The sequence below is a fragment of the Pinus tabuliformis genome, chromosome J (assembly GCF_031772625.1).
Source record: "Pinus tabuliformis cultivar Carrire ecotype Pingquan chromosome J, CPIR1, whole genome shotgun sequence".
Classification (NCBI taxonomy): domain Eukaryota; kingdom Viridiplantae; phylum Streptophyta; class Pinopsida; order Pinales; family Pinaceae; genus Pinus; species Pinus tabuliformis.
Genome location: NC_142295.1, coordinates 1,645,945,759 through 1,645,967,775, shown reverse-complemented (window position 1 = coordinate 1,645,967,775; position 22,017 = coordinate 1,645,945,759).

Sequence of the window (22,017 nt, the reverse complement as noted above, 5' to 3'; positions counted from 1 at the left end):
TTGATGGATTGAAGCATAATCTACTAAGTGTCAGCCAGATGTGTGATCAAAAAACCGAGGTTATTTTCAGATCGAATGGATGTCTTGTTCGTGATCTTGATACAGGTAAAACAGTTCTCAAAGGCAAAAGAACTCCAAATAATCTGTACATATTTGAAGAAGGACAACAACAATGCTATCTTAGCAAGGATGAAGAGCACTGGTTATGGCATCGAAGGTTGGGACATCTAAGCTTCTCACAAATAAGGAAAGCATGCAAATATCAGGCAGTTCGCGATCTTCCAGATATCAAAATTCCAGACAACACCATATGCAAATCTTGTCAGTTTGGAAAGCAAACCAGAACTAACTTTCCAGAGAAGGAAGGATCAGCTAGCTTGCCTCTTGAGCTAGTCCATACAGATGTATGTGGTCCATTTAGGAAAAGGACACCTCGAGGAGAAGAATATCTGATATTATTCATTGATGATTTCTCAAGGTTTGTTTGGTTAGGGCTTATGAAGCACAAAGATGAAGCATTCGAAAAATTCAAATCCTTCAAAGCATTGGCTGAAAATGAATCAGGACACAAAATTAAGTGCCTCAGATCTGACAGAGGTGGGGAGTTCACATCAAATGAATTTTTTGATTTCTGCGATGAACATGGGATAAGAAGAGAATTCTCTACAGCTAGAACTCCTCAGCAAAATGGGGTTGTGGAAAGAATGAACAGAACTATCCAACAAATGGCTCGTGCTATGCTCGATGAATCAGGTACTCCTGCAACCTTCTGGGGTGAAGCTGCACATGCTGCTGTTATTATTCTTAACAAAACAAATGTCCGAGTAAACAGCACTCAAACACCTCATGAGCTTTGGAGTGGTAAAACTCCTTCCGTGAAGCACTTCAAAATCTTTGGGAGCAAATGTTATATTAAGAATACTGATGAGCAACTTGGCAAACTTGAACCAAGAGCAGATGAGGGCATTCTTCTTGGTTATTCTCCACATAGCAAAGCATACAAGTGCTACAATAAAAGACTTGGCAGAATTGTTGACAGTATTGATATAGTGGTTGATGAGAAGGGATATATTCCTAGGCAAGTTCATCATGAAGACATTGAAGAAGATGAAGGTTACTCTCAAAGGCGAAATGATGAAGAAGAAGAACCTCAAGAAGAAGAAGAATCTCAAGAAGAACCAGAGGAGCAGACAAGAATAGAAGAGAAGACTCCATCCAGATATGTTCAAAAGAATCATCCAGAAACTCAGATTGTGGGGCAGAAAGAAGCAGGAGTACAAACAAGAAGGACACTTGCAGAAGCTTCAAGCTACTTGGCATTACTCTCCTCCACTGAACCACAAAATGTGAAAGAGGCATGCAAAGATGAATGTTGGGTCAAAGCAATGGATGAAGAACTTGAGCAAATCGAAAAGAACAACACTTGGGAATTAGTTCCTAGACCAAAAGATAAGAATGTAATAGGAACAAAATGGGTCTTCAAGAATAAATTAAATGAAAATGGAGAAGTAATTAGAAACAAGGCCAGACTTGTTTGTAAAGGGTATGCACAGCAAGAAGGAATAGATTTTGAAGAGACCTTTGCTCCTGTGGCAAGACTTGAGGCCATCCGAATGTTCCTTGCTCTCTCAAGCTTTCAAAACTTCAAGGTATTTCAAATGGACGTGAAATCAGCCTTCCTGAATGGAGACTTAGAAGAAGAAGTATATATTGAGCAGCCAGATGGTTTCATTCTTGGGAATGATCCAAACCTTGTATGCAGATTGAAAAAGGCACTCTATGGACTCAAACAAGCTCCAAGGGCTTGGTACTATCGGTTGGACAAATATCTTCACCAACAAGGCTTTTCAAAAGGATCAGCAGATAGCAATCTCTATATAAAAGTTGAAAATAACAAATTGCTAATTCTTGTTGTTTATGTAGATGATATTATTTTTGGCAGCAATGAAGAGACTATGAGTCAAAACTTTGCCTTGGTTATGCAGAAAGAATTCGAAATGTCACTTCTTGGAGAATTGACATATTTTCTTGGATTGCAAATCCAACAAAATGAAGGAGGTATCTTCTTGTCTCAAACCAAATACCTCAAGCAGATCTTGAAGAAGTATGGCATGGAAGAGTCAAAGCCAGTATGTACACCCATGGTTACAGGATGCAGCCTCAGTGCAAATGATGAATCAGCAGCAGTTCACCAACCCACTTATAGATCCATGATTGGGAGTTTGCTTTATTTGACAGGTACTCGACCAGATATTACACATGCAGTAGGAATGGTTGGAAGATTTCAAGCCAACCCAAAGGAAACTCATCTTCAGGCAGTCAAAAGAATCTTCAAATATCTTCAAGGGACCCAAAACTATGGCTTATGGTATCCTAGAAATACAGATCTCACTCTTCATGCTTACACAGATGCAGATTGGGCTGGAAGTGTGGATGATAGGAAAAGCACAAGTGGTGGTGCTTTCTTCATGGGTTCCAGATTAGTATCTTGGTTCAGCAAGAAACAGAGTTCGATTGCCTTATCTACAGCTGAAGCAGAATATGTGGCTGCAGCATCTTGTTGCACACAACTTCTTTGGATGATGCAGACCTTGCAGGACTTTCAAATCACTTGCACTCCACCCGTCTCTATCTTATGTGATAATACAAGTGCAATCAGCATTTCAAAGAATCCAGTCATGCACTCAAAGACCAAGCACATACCAATCAAGTACCATTTTCTTCGGGAACAAGTGCTTGAGCAGAAGGTCAAGTTGGAGTATGTTCCTTCTAAGGAACAAGTTGCTGATATTCTCACAAAACCACTGCCCAGGGAAACTTTTGAATATCTCAGACAAAAGCTGGGAGTAGTTGATGCTTCATCCTGCTGTTGAAGCTTGTCTGTTCTACAGAAAAGTTGGTATACGCAAGTTACGAAAGGTATATACGCGTATACACGCGGATTTATGATGGGAAAGTCGCGTGTATGGTGTACGCATGTTGCAGAGATTATATCTGCGTCCATACGCTGTTTCATGCAGGAGAAATCGCGTATATGAAGTTCTGAACAGCAAGGGCAAACTCTGGAGTTCTGAACAGCAATGGGTATGTCAGAATTCTTCAGGCACGGTTTCAGGGGGTGCAACAGGCACAGGTTCAGGGGGAGCAGCTTAAAAGTCTCATAAAGCATTGTTGGCATTCAGATGTTTTGGTTGTTGATTTCAGGAAAAGGAGCTCAGAAAGAAATCCTGGTTGCTGATCTAAAAAGATGTTTATCATATGCTGCTGATGACTTTCATAAGTCTTGGTCTAGATCTGTTGTCTCTATGTCATGTATCTCTCTTGTGATATCTCTTTTATGGTGTCAAGGTCATGTAACGGCCTATGTTGGTTTCCCCACTATGCCTGGGATGAATGCTGTAATATAATTGGTTGTTTCTGATATGTCCCCTCTTGGTAGGGAGTATGGATGTAAGTATTGAGTCTTTTGGTGATAGGAAGGTCCCTTATGGTGTATAAGTCTTGGTTCTTGTTGAAGAACATTTTTTGCAGATCTGGCCTACTGTCAGGGGGAGCATGAGTCAGCACAGCCAAGCAGAGGTATCAGCATGTCCTCAGGGGGAGCACAGCCCTTTGCCCTTGATGTCAAAGGGGGAGAGTGACTTGGTGTGGTGGTTGCCATCAAGTCCAAAGGGGGAGATTGTTGGCATTATGATTCAAGTGTTGTCCTTGATGGCAACTCACTCAGAGGTTGGTACAGGTGCTCAGAGGTTGGTACAGGTGATGGCAACTTAATCAGAAGACAGATCTTAGTACAGCATGCCAAGGAAGTTCATATACGCAGGTTCGTTAAGCCCAAGTCGCGTGTACACGCTAGTTGGCTTCAGCAAAAGCGCGTGTATGTGGAAAAGTACCTTTGGTCCATGGTGGTTAGTCCTTGGAAGTTGTGCCTATGGTTTCGGACCATTGTGTCTCGACGGGCGTGTCGATCCCTAGTTTTGAAGTTGATGGTATTGTGTTACTATGGTTTTGGCTCTTGGTATTGAGCAAGGCCTAAGGCTATATAAGGAGAAGAAGATCATTAGGCAAAATTATCTTTTGACAAGGCTTGAATATCTAAGAGAGAAAGAGATCTGATATGCAAGGTCTGGGTTGCTTGATATGAGCTAAGGAGAATCACATCGGTGGATGGAAGACTAGATCTAAGGATGAATCGGGATCTAATGGTTTGAAATGCACTATTATGATATGGTTGATTATGCGTATTTCTAGATCTGCATACCGTCGCAATATTATGTTCTGGATCTAACTGATGTCTGGTACAGCTGCAAGTTGAGAGAATTTATTTTTAGATCTGTACGCAGGTTGGCTTAGGTAAAAGCGCGTGTATACGCGGGTTTCGCTCATTGAAGTAGCGTATATCTCTTAAAGCTTGATTTTTGGGTTTGCAGTTGGATCTGACTGTTATTGCAGAGTTCTGTAGACTGCTCTGTGTTCTGGTATCTGGTGATTGACAGGGTTCAGTGGTTCAGTGATTCAAAGTTTGATAATTCTAGTATTGGTTGTTTTATGCTTCAATGATCTGTTGTGAAAGTTGAATGAATTGGGGTCTACAGATTGTAATGTTGTGCTTCAGGAATATCCAGTCTGAAAATGTATGAAAGGTGGTACCTGAAGGAAAGAAGATTGTAGGTCAGCACCTACGTACTAGTATCTTGGCTAGTACAAGAGCAAAGGGGGTTGGAGCTCCCTTCCAAGGAAGTTTGGAGAACGAGAGAAGGTTGTAGCCTTCTGCAGGTTGTAGCCTGCGTACTGGTATAAGGCTGCACCAGTACAAAAGATTGTAAACTGAAGTTTCATATTAAAGAAAGATAGAGACAACTTGCAGCAGGTGGTTTTCACCCACATTGGGTTTCCACCTTATATCTTGGTGTTCATGTGTGTGGCTTTTGATCTGTTCTGTTATACTGCACCTGTTTACTGTTAATGTGGTGAATAATGTCCTGATGAACTTAACTGAAGAATAAGCTAACTAAATTATGAGTTTTCCTCTTATACGCTGTTTTATTTAGTCACAGTAGCGTGTACACGCTGGTTCACCTAACTGAAGTAGCGTATATGTTTCTGAGCATTGAAAAAGTTTGATTGATCTGATAATACTGATTCACCCCCCCTCTCAGTATTATTTCCAACAATTGGTATCAGAGCAGGTCCTTCAGAGAAGCTTGATCGCTTGAAGGTAGATCATTCATCATGAGCAACTACGAGAAAGAAGCATCAATCAGGCCACCGATTTTTGATGGGACAAATTTGAATTATTGGAAGGTAAGAGTTACTGCATATCTTCAATCTCTTGGTACAGAAGTTTGGAACATTGTAGAAACAGGCTATGCTTTTCCTTCAGCTACTCCTACAGATCCAGCTGAGAAAAAGCAGTATGAAACAAATGCAAAAGCAGTCAGTACTCTATTAGGAAGTATATCCCAAACAGAATTCATGAAGGTCATGCACTTCAAATCAGCAAAAGAGATATGGGACAAAATGATCACTAGCTATGAAGGAGATGAACAGGTAAAGCAAGCTAAACTTCAAACTCTCAGGATTCAATATGAGACTCTCAAGATGTATAATGATGAAAGTGTGGCTAATTATTTTCTTCGGGTAGATGAGATTGTTAATTGTATGAAAAATTTGGGTGAAGAAATAAAAGAGACTATAGTAGTTCAAAAGATTCTAAGATCATTATCCCCCAAGTTTGAATCTAAAGTATCTGCAATAGAAGAAAAAGAAAATCTCTGTGTTCTCACTATGTCTCAGCTACATGGAATTCTAACTGCTTATGAAATGAGAAAGGGAGGTCCATCTGACAGAAGGGAAGCTGCTTTTAAGGCATCAGGAAAAGAAGATTACTATGAAGCAAGCCATGTTCCAGAAGAAGAGGAAGAAGAATCAAATTTTGTCAGAAATCTTCAAAGGGGTTCTGGAAGGTTCAGAGGTAAGCTACCTTTCAAATGCTTTGCTTGTGGAAGAGTAGGTCATTATGCTGCAAAATGTCCTTATAAGGATAAAGGAAAAGAACCTGCTAGATGGAACAAGAAACAAAGTGCAAATAAGAAAAGCTACTACACCCATGAAGATAGTGATGGCTTATCAAACAGTGATGAAGATGAACAAGGTAATAAATATAAGCTGTTAATGGCATTTGAAGATGATGATTATGAGGATGCTGTAGATGTGGATAATCTCTATAATGAAATTACTAGACTCAAGAGATGCATAGAAGAAAAGAATGTGATCATTGATACTTTGCAATTTCAAATTGATGAAAAGGAAAAACATCTTGAAAAACTAGAAGGTGAAATTGTTGGTCTCAGAAAAGAAATTGAGAAAACAAAAGCTATTAATCTTAAGTTTGTCAAAGGATCTGAAACTTTGGATGAGATTATCAATGTGCAGCGGTCTCCTCTAAACAAGACAGGTTTGGGCTATAATGGAGAAACCTCTCAAGCATCCACCTCAAAAAGTTATCTTGATGCAGCAAGAAGAAATGAGCAGAAGAACAATGAAGATAATCAGGTAAAGCAGGGACGAATTACAAACAGAAACTATCAGGGACAATCCTTCTTAAGGGTGAACAAAAGCTACAACCAACCACAGGTAAAATCTTCTCAGTTTGGCTCAAGAATAGATGAAAATAGAAATTACAATCAGTTGGCTGGTAGATTCAATAACCGCAGAAGCTTCTTCAATGGACAATGCTTTTCTTGCCATAACTTTGGTCACAAAGCAGCTCAATGTGTTGCATATAAAACAATCATGACTAGGGAAGCTCAAAAACAAAGAAGTATGACAGGGATTACAAAAAGGACCTATAACAACTTTTCGGTTCTTGAAAATGAAGTTGAATGTTCTATTTGCAATAATTTTGGTCATAAAGACTCTGAATGCAGGAGCAGGTTTCAGGAGAAAAAGGAACAAGCCACGAGCACCAAAACATGGAGAATAAAGGAACCTCAAACAGAAAGATGTGGGATAGCATTTTATGCAGAAGGACAGGAAAATCTATGGTACATTGACAGTGGATGTTCGAAACATATGACAGGTGATAAAGAAAAACTTGAATCTTATTCTACTTTAGAAAAGGGAAAGAAAGTTTCTTTTGGAAATGATACTCCTGCAACTATAAAAGGAAAAGGTATTGCTCCTTTGAAAGAAAAGGTCAAGGCTGGAAATGTTTTGTATGTTGATGGATTGAAGCATAATCTACTAAGTGTCAGCCAGATGTGTGATCAAAAAACCGAGGTTATTTTCAGATCGAATGGATGTCTTGTTCGTGATCTTGATACAGGTAAAACAGTTCTCAAAGGCAAAAGAACTCCAAATAATCTGTACATATTTGAAGAAGGACAACAACAATGCTATCTTAGCAAGGATGAAGAGCACTGGTTATGGCATCGAAGGTTGGGACATCTAAGCTTCTCACAAATAAGGAAAGCATGCAAATATCAGGCAGTTCGCGATCTTCCAGATATCAAAATTCCAGACAACACCATATGCAAATCTTGTCAGTTTGGAAAGCAAACCAGAACTAACTTTCCAGAGAAGGAAGGATCAGCTAGCTTGCCTCTTGAGCTAGTCCATACAGATGTATGTGGTCCATTTAGGAAAAGGACACCTCGAGGAGAAGAATATCTGATATTATTCATTGATGATTTCTCAAGGTTTGTTTGGTTAGGGCTTATGAAGCACAAAGATGAAGCATTCGAAAAATTCAAATCCTTCAAAGCATTGGCTGAAAATGAATCAGGACACAAAATTAAGTGCCTCAGATCTGACAGAGGTGGGGAGTTCACATCAAATGAATTTTTTGATTTCTGCGATGAACATGGGATAAGAAGAGAATTCTCTACAGCTAGAACTCCTCAGCAAAATGGGGTTGTGGAAAGAATGAACAGAACTATCCAACAAATGGCTCGTGCTATGCTCGATGAATCAGGTACTCCTGCAACCTTCTGGGGTGAAGCTGCACATGCTGCTGTTATTATTCTTAACAAAACAAATGTCCGAGTAAACAGCACTCAAACACCTCATGAGCTTTGGAGTGGTAAAACTCCTTCCGTGAAGCACTTCAAAATCTTTGGGAGCAAATGTTATATTAAGAATACTGATGAGCAACTTGGCAAACTTGAACCAAGAGCAGATGAGGGCATTCTTCTTGGTTATTCTCCACATAGCAAAGCATACAAGTGCTACAATAAAAGACTTGGCAGAATTGTTGACAGTATTGATATAGTGGTTGATGAGAAGGGATATATTCCTAGGCAAGTTCATCATGAAGACATTGAAGAAGATGAAGGTTACTCTCAAAGGCGAAATGATGAAGAAGAAGAACCTCAAGAAGAAGAAGAATCTCAAGAAGAACCAGAGGAGCAGACAAGAATAGAAGAGAAGACTCCATCCAGATATGTTCAAAAGAATCATCCAGAAACTCAGATTGTGGGGCAGAAAGAAGCAGGAGTACAAACAAGAAGGACACTTGCAGAAGCTTCAAGCTACTTGGCATTACTCTCCTCCACTGAACCACAAAATGTGAAAGAGGCATGCAAAGATGAATGTTGGGTCAAAGCAATGGATGAAGAACTTGAGCAAATCGAAAAGAACAACACTTGGGAATTAGTTCCTAGACCAAAAGATAAGAATGTAATAGGAACAAAATGGGTCTTCAAGAATAAATTAAATGAAAATGGAGAAGTAATTAGAAACAAGGCCAGACTTGTTTGTAAAGGGTATGCACAGCAAGAAGGAATAGATTTTGAAGAGACCTTTGCTCCTGTGGCAAGACTTGAGGCCATCCGAATGTTCCTTGCTCTCTCAAGCTTTCAAAACTTCAAGGTATTTCAAATGGACGTGAAATCAGCCTTCCTGAATGGAGACTTAGAAGAAGAAGTATATATTGAGCAGCCAGATGGTTTCATTCTTGGGAATGATCCAAACCTTGTATGCAGATTGAAAAAGGCACTCTATGGACTCAAACAAGCTCCAAGGGCTTGGTACTATCGGTTGGACAAATATCTTCACCAACAAGGCTTTTCAAAAGGATCAGCAGATAGCAATCTCTATATAAAAGTTGAAAATAACAAATTGCTAATTCTTGTTGTTTATGTAGATGATATTATTTTTGGCAGCAATGAAGAGACTATGAGTCAAAACTTTGCCTTGGTTATGCAGAAAGAATTCGAAATGTCACTTCTTGGAGAATTGACATATTTTCTTGGATTGCAAATCCAACAAAATGAAGGAGGTATCTTCTTGTCTCAAACCAAATACCTCAAGCAGATCTTGAAGAAGTATGGCATGGAAGAGTCAAAGCCAGTATGTACACCCATGGTTACAGGATGCAGCCTCAGTGCAAATGATGAATCAGCAGCAGTTCACCAACCCACTTATAGATCCATGATTGGGAGTTTGCTTTATTTGACAGGTACTCGACCAGATATTACACATGCAGTAGGAATGGTTGGAAGATTTCAAGCCAACCCAAAGGAAACTCATCTTCAGGCAGTCAAAAGAATCTTCAAATATCTTCAAGGGACCCAAAACTATGGCTTATGGTATCCTAGAAATACAGATCTCACTCTTCATGCTTACACAGATGCAGATTGGGCTGGAAGTGTGGATGATAGGAAAAGCACAAGTGGTGGTGCTTTCTTCATGGGTTCCAGATTAGTATCTTGGTTCAGCAAGAAACAGAGTTCGATTGCCTTATCTACAGCTGAAGCAGAATATGTGGCTGCAGCATCTTGTTGCACACAACTTCTTTGGATGATGCAGACCTTGCAGGACTTTCAAATCACTTGCACTCCACCCGTCTCTATCTTATGTGATAATACAAGTGCAATCAGCATTTCAAAGAATCCAGTCATGCACTCAAAGACCAAGCACATACCAATCAAGTACCATTTTCTTCGGGAACAAGTGCTTGAGCAGAAGGTCAAGTTGGAGTATGTTCCTTCTAAGGAACAAGTTGCTGATATTCTCACAAAACCACTGCCCAGGGAAACTTTTGAATATCTCAGACAAAAGCTGGGAGTAGTTGATGCTTCATCCTGCTGTTGAATCTTGTCTGTTCTACAGAAAAGTTGGTATACGCAAGTTACGAAAGGTATATAAGCGTATACACGCGGATTTATGATGGGAAAGTCGCGTGTATGGTGTACGCATGTTGCAGAGATTATATCTGCGTCCATACGCTATTTCATGCAGGAGAAATCGCGTATATGAAGTTCTGAACAATAAGGGCAAACTCTGGAGTTCTGAACAGCAATGGGTATGTCAGAATTCTTCAGGCACGGTTTCAGGGGGTACAACAGGCACAGGTTCAGGGGGAGCAGCTTAAAAGTCTCATAAAGCATTGTTGGCATTCAGATGTTTTGGTTGTTGATTTCAGGAAAAGGAGCTCAGAAAGAAATCCTGGTTGCTGATCTAAAAAGATGTTTATCATATGCTGCTGATGACTTTCATAAGTCTTGGTCTAGATCTGTTGTCTCTATGTCATGTATCTCTCTTGTGATATCTCTTTTATGGTGTCAAGGTCATGTAACGGCCTATGTTGGTTTCCCCACTATGCCTGGGATGAATGCTGTAATATAATTGGTTGTTTCTGATATGTCCCCTCTTGGTAGGGAGTATGGATGTAAGTATTGAGTCTTTTGGTGATAGGAAGGTCCCTTATGGTGTATAAGTCTTAGTTCTTGTTGAAGAACATTTTTTGCAGATCTGGCCTACTGTCAGGGGGAGCATGAGTCAGCACAGCCAAGCAGAGGTATCAGCATGTCCTCAGGGGGAGCACAGCCCTTTGCCCTTGATGTCAAAGGGGGAGAGTGACTTGGTGTGGTGGTTGCCATCAAGTCCAAAGGGGGAGATTGTTGGCATTATGATTCAAGTGTTGTCCTTGATGGCAACTCACTCAGAGGTTGGTACAGGTGCTCAGAGGTTGGTACAGGCGATGGCAACTTAATCAGAAGACAGATCTTAGTACAGCATGCCAAGGAAGTTCATATACGCAGGTTCGTTAAGCCCAAGTCGCGTGTACACGCTAGTTGGCTTCAGCAAAAGCGCGTGTATGTGGAAAAGTACCTTTGGTCCATGGCGGTTAGTCCTTGGAAGTTGTGCCTATGGTTTCGAACCATTGTGTCTCAACGGGCGTGTCGATCCCTAGTTTTGAAGTTGATGGTATTGTGTTACTATGGTTTTGGCTCTTGGTATTGAGCAAGGCCTAAGGCTATATAAGGAGAAGAAAGAGATCTGATATGCAAGGTCTAGGTTGCTTGATATGAGCTAAGGAGAAATCACATCGGTGGATGGAAGACTAGATCTAAAGATGAATCGGGATCTAATGGTTTGAAATGCACTATTATGATATGGTTGATTATGCATATTTCTAGATCTGCATACCGTCGCAATATTATGTTCTGGATCTAACTGATGTCTGGTACAGCTGCAAGTTGAGAGAATCTATTTTTAGATCTGTACGCAGGTTGGCTTAGGTAAAAGCGCATGTATACGCGGGTTTCGCTCATTGAAGTAGCGTATATCTCTTAAAGCTTGATTTTTGGGTTTGCAGTTGGATCTGACTGTTATTGCAGAGTTCTGTAGACTGCTCTGTGTTCTGGTATCTGGTGATTGACAGGGTTCAGTGGTTCAGTGATTCAAAGTTTGATAATTCTAGTATTGATTGTTTTATGCTTCAATGATCTGTTGTGAAAGTTGAATGAATTGGGGTCTACAGATTGTAATGTTGTGCTTCAGGAATATCCAGTCTGAAAATGTATGAAAGGTGGTACCTGAAGGAAAGAAGATTGTAGGTCAGCACCTACGTACTAGTATCTTGGCTAGTACAAGAGCAAAGGGGGTAGGAGCTCCCTTCCAAGGAAGTTTGGAGAACGAGAGAAGGTTGTAGCCTTCTGCAGGTTGTAGCCTGCGTACTGGTATAAGGCTGCACCAGTACAAAAGATTGTAAACTGAAGTTTCATATTAAAGAAAGATAGAGACAACTTGCAGCAGGTGGTTTTCACCCACATTGGGTTTCCACCTTATATCTTGGTGTTCATGTGTGTGGCTTTTGATCTGTTCTGTTATACTGCACCTGTTTACTGTTAATGTGGTGAATAATGTCCTGATGAACTTAACTGAAGAATAAGCTAACTAAATTATGAGTTTTCCTCTTATACGCTGTTTTATTTAGTCACAGTAGCGTGTACACGCTGGTTCACCTAACTGAAGTAGCGTATATGTTTCTGAGCATTGAAAAAGTTTGATTGATCTGATAATACTGATTCACCCCCCCTCTCAGTATTATTTCCAACATGGTACCCCTCCATTTTTTGTTTTTCCATTAACCTCAGGCCCAAACAGCAACTCTGGTTGGTCATCTAGGACATTCACAGCATCTTTATTGTCTGATACTTGGAGTGATTTATTGATCTGTTGTCTGTATATGTCATGATTAGCTAATTCCGAAAGAGGAACTGATATCTTCAGCTTACTTATTTCTGTTTCCAGGTTGAAAGGTTTTTCCACTTGAATTTTGGCATTCAGTGCAATAGATTTTTCCTTTTCAGCTGAGTTATCAAGTGTCTTTTGCTCATAGTTAGGTCCATTTTGGGTACAACTAGTGCCATGTTTGTTTCCTAGTGGAGTATCTGCCTTCGTCCTTAATGGATGGGGTGGACCCGGCTGATTTTGATAGGACTGTTGCTCTGAAATGTCCTCCACAGTCACTTCTGTGGCAGGTGAGTTTGAGCTGCCAACTGATTGTGGAGGAGTAGTATTTTCATTGATCTTTTTTGGCTGCTTATTGTCCTTTGGTTTGAGGGGTGTAGGTACATCTATCGTTCTACTCCTTAGTTTGTACTGTTTGTGTACCTCATACACAGCTGCATCATACCCTTCTTTAAAATCGAATGATTCTCCTGACTTAGTGTGGAATTGATTGTCATTGTAAACCTCTTGGTCTTCTTGTGTCAGAAAGACTTGATTTTCACTGTCCAAACCCATTAGGTTGATGTGAGGGTCTTCATTAGGTTCACTAGATGTTGAAGCCTCGACATAATTCTCTTGGAAAGGAGGTCTGACATGCTGGTCAGGATCAATCCTACCAACATTAGGATTTTGATTCTTTCTGAGGTTTGGGTTTCTAATATTGCTTGTTTGACCTTCCCATGATGATTTTCTTTCTATGGTTTCCACCCTGTCTCCAAGTCTATCCATCCCTTTGATGATTGCATCTAGCTTTTGCTCAAATGATGAGGGTTCTTCTTTGAAAGTAGTTCTCCTTTCAGTCCTTGCCCGGTTTCTTTTGGCAATTAGATTTGCCTCTACACTAACAGCTATGTTTTGCATGTCTGCTAGAGTTGCAGGGGCTCTTTCTCTTAGTTGATATGCCATGTCAGCATCAAATCCATCAGGGAATTTAATCAATGTTAAATCAGGAGGAGGCCTAAGATTTTGAGGAATGGCATTATAAATAGTATTGAATCTAGTGCAATAGTCCAAGAAAGCTTCTTGTGGGCCTCTTTTTATGGTATCGTATTCAGATAAAATGTGCAGAGGGTCCTTTTTCTTTTCCCATCTGTTGAGGAAGGACTGATAAAGGGCACCTGAATCAGCTATAGAATGTGCAGCCAGTGCCCTGAACCAGGTTTTTACTTCACCTGTTAAACTTTGGACGAAGATTTTCATCCTTACATCATCATCATCTATCTCATAGTTCTCAAAGTAGTCTTGCATTTTCTTAGTATGCTGTAAGGCAATGTACGTACTGGTTCCATCAAAATAAGTAATTTTTCCTTGGTAATCCTGAGGCATGGCCCCAGGATTTCCAGACAACTAAAGGGGTGCATAACGATTAGCCATATTTGGTGGGATAAGTGGGACAACTGGAACAACAGGGACAGCAACAGCAGTTTGTGTGTTGGTTGTAGACAATATGTTTTGTGAAGTGGATGATGAAGAGGGGGAAGAATGAGTTGTATGGAGGTGAACGACTGGCTTAGAAGGGGTTGGAATAAAACTTTGCTGAACTACCTCAGGGCTAGTTTCAGGGGATTTTTCGGGTTCCTTCTGGTTCCTAAGAGTTTTATGGATCAAATTTGGATTTTCGAAAACAGGTGGGGGATTTGGGTCAGGATTTGACCTGGTCTGCCTAGTTCTCTTCTTAGGAGCCAGCTTCTGAATTTGTTTTTGGTATTTTTGAGGATATTTTTTAGAACTATTTTAAGGGACTGATCAGGCTTTTGGAACCACTGTCTAAAAAGAAACAGCAGTTGAAAAATACGCTCTATCCCCAGTGGAGTCGCCAACTATGTTAACACTCAGGTTGTTCCCTTTGACTCCCAAGGGAATACGGCCGAGGTAACCACTAACCAATCTTTGGGTCACAGGTTCTAGCCTACCTATGACCAGAGAGGGCTCTCTCTTTATGTTTTAACTTTGTTTGTACAATATTTTAGGCTAGTTATGATGCTCAAGATTTTGTTTCGAAATTTGCTAGATGATGACTTCAGTCAAGATATATATATGATTACCAGGGTGTTCTAGGCCATTGGGCATGGAGTCAGTGATGCTTAACTTGCTTGATATGCCTGTGCTGATACAATAGTGATGTTGCAGAGCCAGATAAGCGTCTAAGAAATAATTCTTTAAATCTGTGATTGGGGTGATGTGATCAGGGCATGAAAGGCAATTAAGGATCTTTCAACAAACTGATATGGAGAACAGTGGGAATATTATTTAGAAGAAGTGAAGAATTTCTATATAACATTCATATTTATAGAATTAATGAAAACATGAGCAATTAAGAATTCATGTTCATGATCAATTATGAAGAAAACATTTTCAGCAATAGAGATTGAGCACAAGGTGTAACCAAACATTTCCTGTACTATTCCTTTTCTCTACTGTTAGATTAGTGAAACATGTGTATGATTCAAACAAACATAAGAAGACAAAACATAGATTGAGAAAACTTATTGTTCCATTAGACAACACAGGAATTCTGCAACAGCACGCATAGCATCACCAAGACACCAGACTTTCAGGAAATCACTGAGTTTTTCCAGCCTCTTTGCATTAGATTATCTGAAAATATACAATACATTTGCCTCAGAATGAAAATCACCAACCCCTCATACGTTGCCAGGGGAGGTATATATACATAATTTACATAAGAAAATATCTAGCTGATGAGTAAATGTTTCATTAATGTCGTGCCAACTCCTGGAGCATTGTAGCTGAGAAAGTAAATGCTGTAGTAACTCCTCAGTGCCTTAGCTGTCCAAAATGGTCAGAGAATGTTGACTTTGTGACCGTTGGAGTCGGCTGAAGATGTGCTGCCCGAAATTTGCGTATTTCTTATCCTTTTGGCTTGTTGTCGCTGTCTATATGCCGAGTCACCCTTTCGGCTGCCTAAAGTGCTGCCTTTATTCTGCTTTTTTCTCTTTGCTAAGTGGAGGCTGACTAGGATTGATCAACTAAGATCATTGAGGCAAAATTTGCAGCATTGCCTGCCACCAATCCTCTTTGGGCAGCTGGTGCCTTCGAATTTTCACCAATGTTTCATCTGCCTCTGTATATCTATAAAAATTAGGAGGAACCTCAAAAAGGTGGTGGATTTCATTTTCAATAAAAAATAGATTTTCAAGTTTGTCATAAAGGCCCTGCCCTGTTGGAGGCCCTGCTTCCTCAGAAGTACTGGCAGATGCAGCGATATGATTTTCAATAAAAGTTGACATCCTGGTGGCATATTGCTCACGAGGGAGCAGTTTTCCTGTGCCAGTTAGTAGGCTGGGCAATCCCTTTGCTTGCAGTGCTCCCATTTTGAGCTTGTATTCATCCACCTCAACCTATATTTCCTGGCATTTCCTCTCTACAGTTTGCACAAAATTCCTAAGAGTTGGCACCTTTTTAGCTGTGAGGACAGCATCTGTTCTGTTAACAATATTGATGGCTGCTAGCTCCTCCTGGGTCTGATTGTTCAAAAAATATATCATTCTATTGGCCTGCTCAGGTCTGTTCCCCAGTACTATTCTGGCTTTCTGGATCTCAATCTGTGCTTTGCCAATTAACTCCATTTGTTCATGCACAGTCTTAATTGACTTCCATTGTCTAGTAATGGATTGGTCAATTCGGGCCCACAAAATTCTTTTTATTTCTGCCATAGCACTTTCTAGCTTGAGCTCTTTCTCCAAGGCCTTTATTTCTCTACCTTGCTCTGCCACAACCATCTTTGATTTGTCATATTTGGCCTCTAGCTCTGCCACATTTTCCTTGGCCTGCTTAATCTCAGTAGCCTGGAGCTCCATTTCTTTGATAGCCTTAGTCAAATCTTCCATGTTTAAACTGGACTCTGGGGATGTTGTTGTTGCTGCTGCTTCTGTTGTTGCTGTAGTTGTTACAGGGGCTACTGCTGCCTCTGTAGTTGTTGCAGTGGTTGAAGTAGTTGGAGGAGCTTGGGATGTGGATTCTCCCTGCTTGTCTTGCAGTGCCCCTTCTAGCTCCTTTTCCAAATCGAGGACCTTTTGATTGAGCTGCATTATTAGATCAAGTTGCTCATCGGCCTCCTTTTCCTTCTGTAATTCTACTGTTTGGGGGTGCTCGGTGGGCAGCAGTTTCAACCTTTTCTTCAATGCATTAAGGTCATCTTGTTTTTTCTTCATGAGGGCCCTCACGCCCTTTGGGTCCTTAGGATCATGTCCTAGGTCGATGATGATGTCCTCTAGTGATTTAATTCTGTTGTCCTTGGCCATGGAGGACATTCTCTCAAAATCCAACTGAATGTTGGTATTCTTCAATGATTCTTTTAATTCATGGGCCATTGTTGCCCTGTCCACCAAGGTGTCATAGACCATTTCTCCCGTTTGTTTATCCAGTTCAATCTGGTCCATGGGGTGAATGTCCTTTGCCATGACTTCCACCCTTGTTCTTACAAAATCTGCAGCTGATTTAGGCTGCGGCACCTTGGGTTTGAAGTGGCTGAGGATCATTTTCTCCTCTTGAATGTCATACACTGACATCAATCTTTCTTGCTTGGCTGGTGTTGCTTTGAGAAACTACTTGTATACTTCTATTCTCAGCAAGTCATTCTGTGCCTTTATTTGTTTGAAAGAAGCCTTGGTGCTTGAAGGCTTCTTGCTCTGCTGAGAGGAGGAGGACACCTCCAAGCCAAGCTGTAATCCCTGCTCCTGCTGAAAGGAGCTTGTACCAGTCTGCTGGCTATCTTCCCCTTCTTTCCTTGGACTATCAAGGACTTCTTCACTTATTTCTTTTATCAATGGGGAGTCCACCTTTTGCCTCTTGGCCTCAGGTTGCTGGGAGGATCCACTAGCAGGAGTGGACTCTTCTCTGTCTCTTTTCTTACCCCTCTCCTCATGTGCTGGAGTCTACAAAATAGGTGCTGATGGTGGTTCTGTTTGTGGTGGAGGGGTCTGCTCTTGTTGCTACCCAATTGAGGAGGCAGGCTGTTCTTTTACTGTTTCCTCTTCAGCACCCATTATTCCTTTACCCTTGTCTGTACCTGATGCTGCTGTAGAGGGCACCTGGGTGGCTGGTGCAGTTGTTGTGGCTGAAGTCCCTTCTCCCACTGGATGTGGTCGCTTGAATATTACCTGCTGCACAGAATCCAAGTCAAGAGTTTTTTCCAAATCCTTGACATTCTTTTGCATTATCTCTTCTTCAGTTAGTTTTTCAATTAAAGTATCTTGCAGCCATTCTTGCTGATTGGCATACTGTTCAATATGTGGAAATTTACAGTGCTCATAGCCTAGCAGCCTGTACTTGACCCTCCTAGCACAGATGAAGCCTTCAGGATCATAAGGGACCCACCGGAAGCTTTTTGAGAGCTTGTACTTGTCTTTGAGGATTTGCTTAGCATCTTGCCATCCCTCTTTTTTATTCATGATGAAGGGGCCCAGGTGGTGCTTAAACTTGAGATGGGCTTTCTTTTTAGCACTATGGAAGTGGGTGAGGTCAGAGTGAATGAGCTGCCTATAGTACTCCAAGGCAAACAGTCTCATGGGCACATATTTTGGGAGCTTGTATGGACATAGCTCACAGCCATAAATTCTGATGACTGTATGATCTTGATATAGGTACCAATCACCTATTTTATATTTTTTAGAGAGCTGCAGGGTTTTCTGTATTTCAAATGACACTCTGGGAGGAGAGGACCTCATCAACAAGCAAGAGACTGGGTAGACAAACTCATCAATAAATTCACAATATGAATATGGTGAACTTTGGACTTGGTGGAAGACAGATGTCCAGAAGATAACAGATCTTCTTTCTCCTCTAGAATCCAGCTTTTTAATATGGCATGGAAAAGCCTCAGACTGGTAGTACATGAACAAGTGGTAGATGTAAGATGAATACTTGAAAATGCCCTCCATGTCTACTTTGAAAAGCTGCTCATGTATCTTGTTGGCTATGAATTTAGCAAAATTATATTTGTAGGCAGGAGGTTGGCCTAGGCTATAAGCAGCTAGTAATACCAACACTGTCTCATCAACATATTCACTGGTTTTATAGCCCAACACATATGAAATCATGTCCAGCAGAAGTTTGCCTACATCAGTAAAATGAACATACAAGAAAGGAGGAGGCCCTGTGGGCTGGCAGTCAGCTCTCATAAATGTCTGGGTGATCTTCTGAATGTTAGCAGTGGACATCTTGGCACCTGTATCTAGCAGATAGTTCATGGAGAAAGGAAACAACAGCTTAGTTTGTTTGAAGTTGAGCATCTGGTTGTTGGACTCAGCATTAATGTGAAAGAGGATGCTCCCAGATGGAGACTTGACAACTCTGTGATTTGCATCATAATTCTCAGCACATAGGTGGATAATCTCTGGAAAAATGTTGACAGATGGGAGGAAGTAATATGGCAGATTTGATTCCCATATCCTATATGTATCCTTGTTGTTCAAATAGTCATCTCTCAGTTCCCTGAAGGTCTGCAAATGGTTCCTATCACCCACAAAGTCTTGGATGAGGTAGTCCCTGTCAGTAAGAGGCAGGGACTCCAGCTCTTTATTTGGTGGATTCATGGGGGCAACACTGAGAGCTGTGGGTGCAGGAGCAGCCATTATGTAATTTCTGAATGTTACAAGGTAAGTATAATAGCTTGCAAGGCTTTTCAAAGGTCAGGTGGCAGATTGAATGCAAGTGCTAGATATGTTCTTCAAAGAGGAATAGGCAGGCTAGGCAGGCTTGCCTCTGTTTTGCTTGGGTAACCTCACAGGGATTGTGAACAACGAGGATGAAATGCAGAGGGCGGGCAGGACTAAAATTGGTGAAATGCATCTTTTCAAGCCTGCACTCGGCAAAAGGGAACAATGCCAGGCAGCTTGAGGATGTATTTGCAAATTAAGACCGTGAATTATTGTTTTAACATCAAATTTTGGAGCAGGGGACAATGCAGGTGTTCTAGTCCAGAATTTGACTAAGAAACAATCTTTAATTTGGGAATTAGCAGGTGTTTTATGGACAATTTGCAGAGAAATGGCATAAATATGGTAAAACAGGTGAACTCTGGCAAATACCTGGATAAACGATGCCGAGGGTCTCCGGGTTGAACAGTGGATGAAGAACACACTTGATTTGGTGAGTGGTGGCGTCTGAAGCTATAAATTCGCGACTTGGCGGCAATTTTTACAGTGAACAGATAAAACGGCTCTTCTTTGTTTCCAACGAAAATGACATAAAACGACCAAATAGCACGTTTTTAACGATAAATTTGGAAAATATGGGTCATTGGCACTTTTCCGCCGATGACGTCAGCATGACGTCATGGCGGGCCCGAGTACGGAAGGTGACGTGGGTGCTGAGCTGGAGGCCAGCATGTCAGGACATGGTGGCGGATGGTGTGGGGTGACAAGGTGACGTGGAGGGCCACGAGGCGCGGGGGTGGGGGCTGGAGACATGACGTCAGGATGACGTCGGGATGATGCGACAGAGGAGGGGCAGTAATCGGGAAGGCGGTAAGCGGTCTCCCCGCACCGCTTTTGGGAGAAGGCGGTATCGGGGAGGGGGGCTCCGAACACCTCCACCGGCTGCCATGCATCCATCGTACAGGGGCCAAACCACCTGCTCCTCGGACGCTAAACCGCGGCACGTTCAAATCTCAAATCACCCGCCCACCGTTGGATCAAGGGGGACGGGAGATCAAGGGCTGGTGGGCACCCCGATCCGTCGTGCAAGTTAGGGGGGGACCCACCGGCCAATAAACTATTTATTTAATATTTCGGGGTTTCAAACTTTAGGTTATGGGGTTTTTTGTGGGTTTGGGGTATGCGGGTTAGACTGTCGGGTTTATAAAAACATATGAATTTTGGGTTTGAGAGGGGGAGAGGGGGTTTTTATGAATTTTTTTCGGAAAAATGGAAAATGAGGGTTTAGTATAGGTTATTGCTCTAACCAGAGGTTAGAGTAATCCCAAAGCAGGGTTGACTATAGTCCCTGGTGGACTAATGTCTCCCTTAGAAGTGTTATTTAGCTATAATGCTAAAGGGGGGGATATTTATACATTGCTTGGGGTTTTATACACCATGGTGTTATAGTAATAGGGAAAGGGGAACATAGGGTATTTAGTGTAGATAGAGTTAGTAGTTAGTATTTGGAGGGGAATGTGAATGGGAAGTGATAGTTACTAAGCCTTTTAGGAATCAAACTTAGCTAGGGAGTAGATCAAAATGAAAAGAATTTTTACACAAGAAATGTGGCTTCTTTTCAAAGAGAGAAGTCATTTCTGACATGAAATTTTTACAAATGTGGAGTATAAGGAGGACTGATCAGGCAGATCCTGCAGTGCTCATGGGGAGGTTAGTAAGAATCTTTTGAAGGGGATGAGGGAAGTTAGTGATGGTTTAGTAGCTTGCCAAATAGACCATTGCTCTTGCCTTTCTCCTGCTGGTGACAATATTGTGATTTTTTCCAAGTGATATGCTTAGATCTTGCTTTCTACAACCTTCAACTGCCTACCCTACAACCTTCAACTGCCTACCCTACAACCTTCAACTGCCTACCCTGCCTAACATGCCTAACATTTTTTTTCTTCCTTTGGATGGGTGCACTTGGCCTTGCAAACCCTGATAATTCTCTTTTCTTTTTGCTGCCCTCCTATCTAAGTCTACCTTTATGACTTCCAAGGGCCCAGATTAAGTAGTTGGGCTCCTTTCTTTCTCTATCCACCTAGTCATATGTCAAGCTTGAACTGTTTGAACAGGTACTTCCTCTCTAGTCTACAACATGCAATTCAAAACATGGTGAGGCCCAGCTTGAGCTGTTGGACCACCCATCAAAGTAGTAGTGGCAATTTGGACTTAGCCACTTTCATGGTCTTTGTTTGGGGTTCATTTCTTTATTTTTCTTTGACCAATTCATTTTCTTGCCCTTTGATTTTTCTTTTAAGGCATACCCTCTTTACATTTTTTAATTGTCTGTTTCTTTCACAAAAATGGCACCTTAGCAGCATGGAAGGTGAACATTTTTGGCACTTCCACTGTCAATCATGAGAGATGAAAACCTATTGGTATAGGAGGCTAACAAATTGGAGTATTGAGTGTGAATTCTTAGACATTGCTATAATACTGATTATCTTGGAATAAAGTTCTATTGGACAAATTTTGTATGGCTAGCTGGATGAAGAATTGATGCAAAGGACTTTTCACGAGATTCATGAGTCAGACACCAGATCAATAAGTCTTCTATATCTCATATTTTAAAGTTTTCTTGTTTATTATATCAACTGTGTTTCATATCTGAATGATAAACGAAAAAGAATAATTCAGAAAGTGCTTGAGTGCAATCTGTTTTCAATCATTTTTGTTCTTAATGTTTTCCTCTAAACTGGCATAAATAGTGAATTCTTAATTGCTCCTGTTTCCTAGTTTATTCACTTTGATTATTTAGTAAAGAATTCTTAATTGCTCTTTATTGGTAATCATCCAAGTTCCCTCTCTTAAAATATGATGAAGGATTCTTAATTGC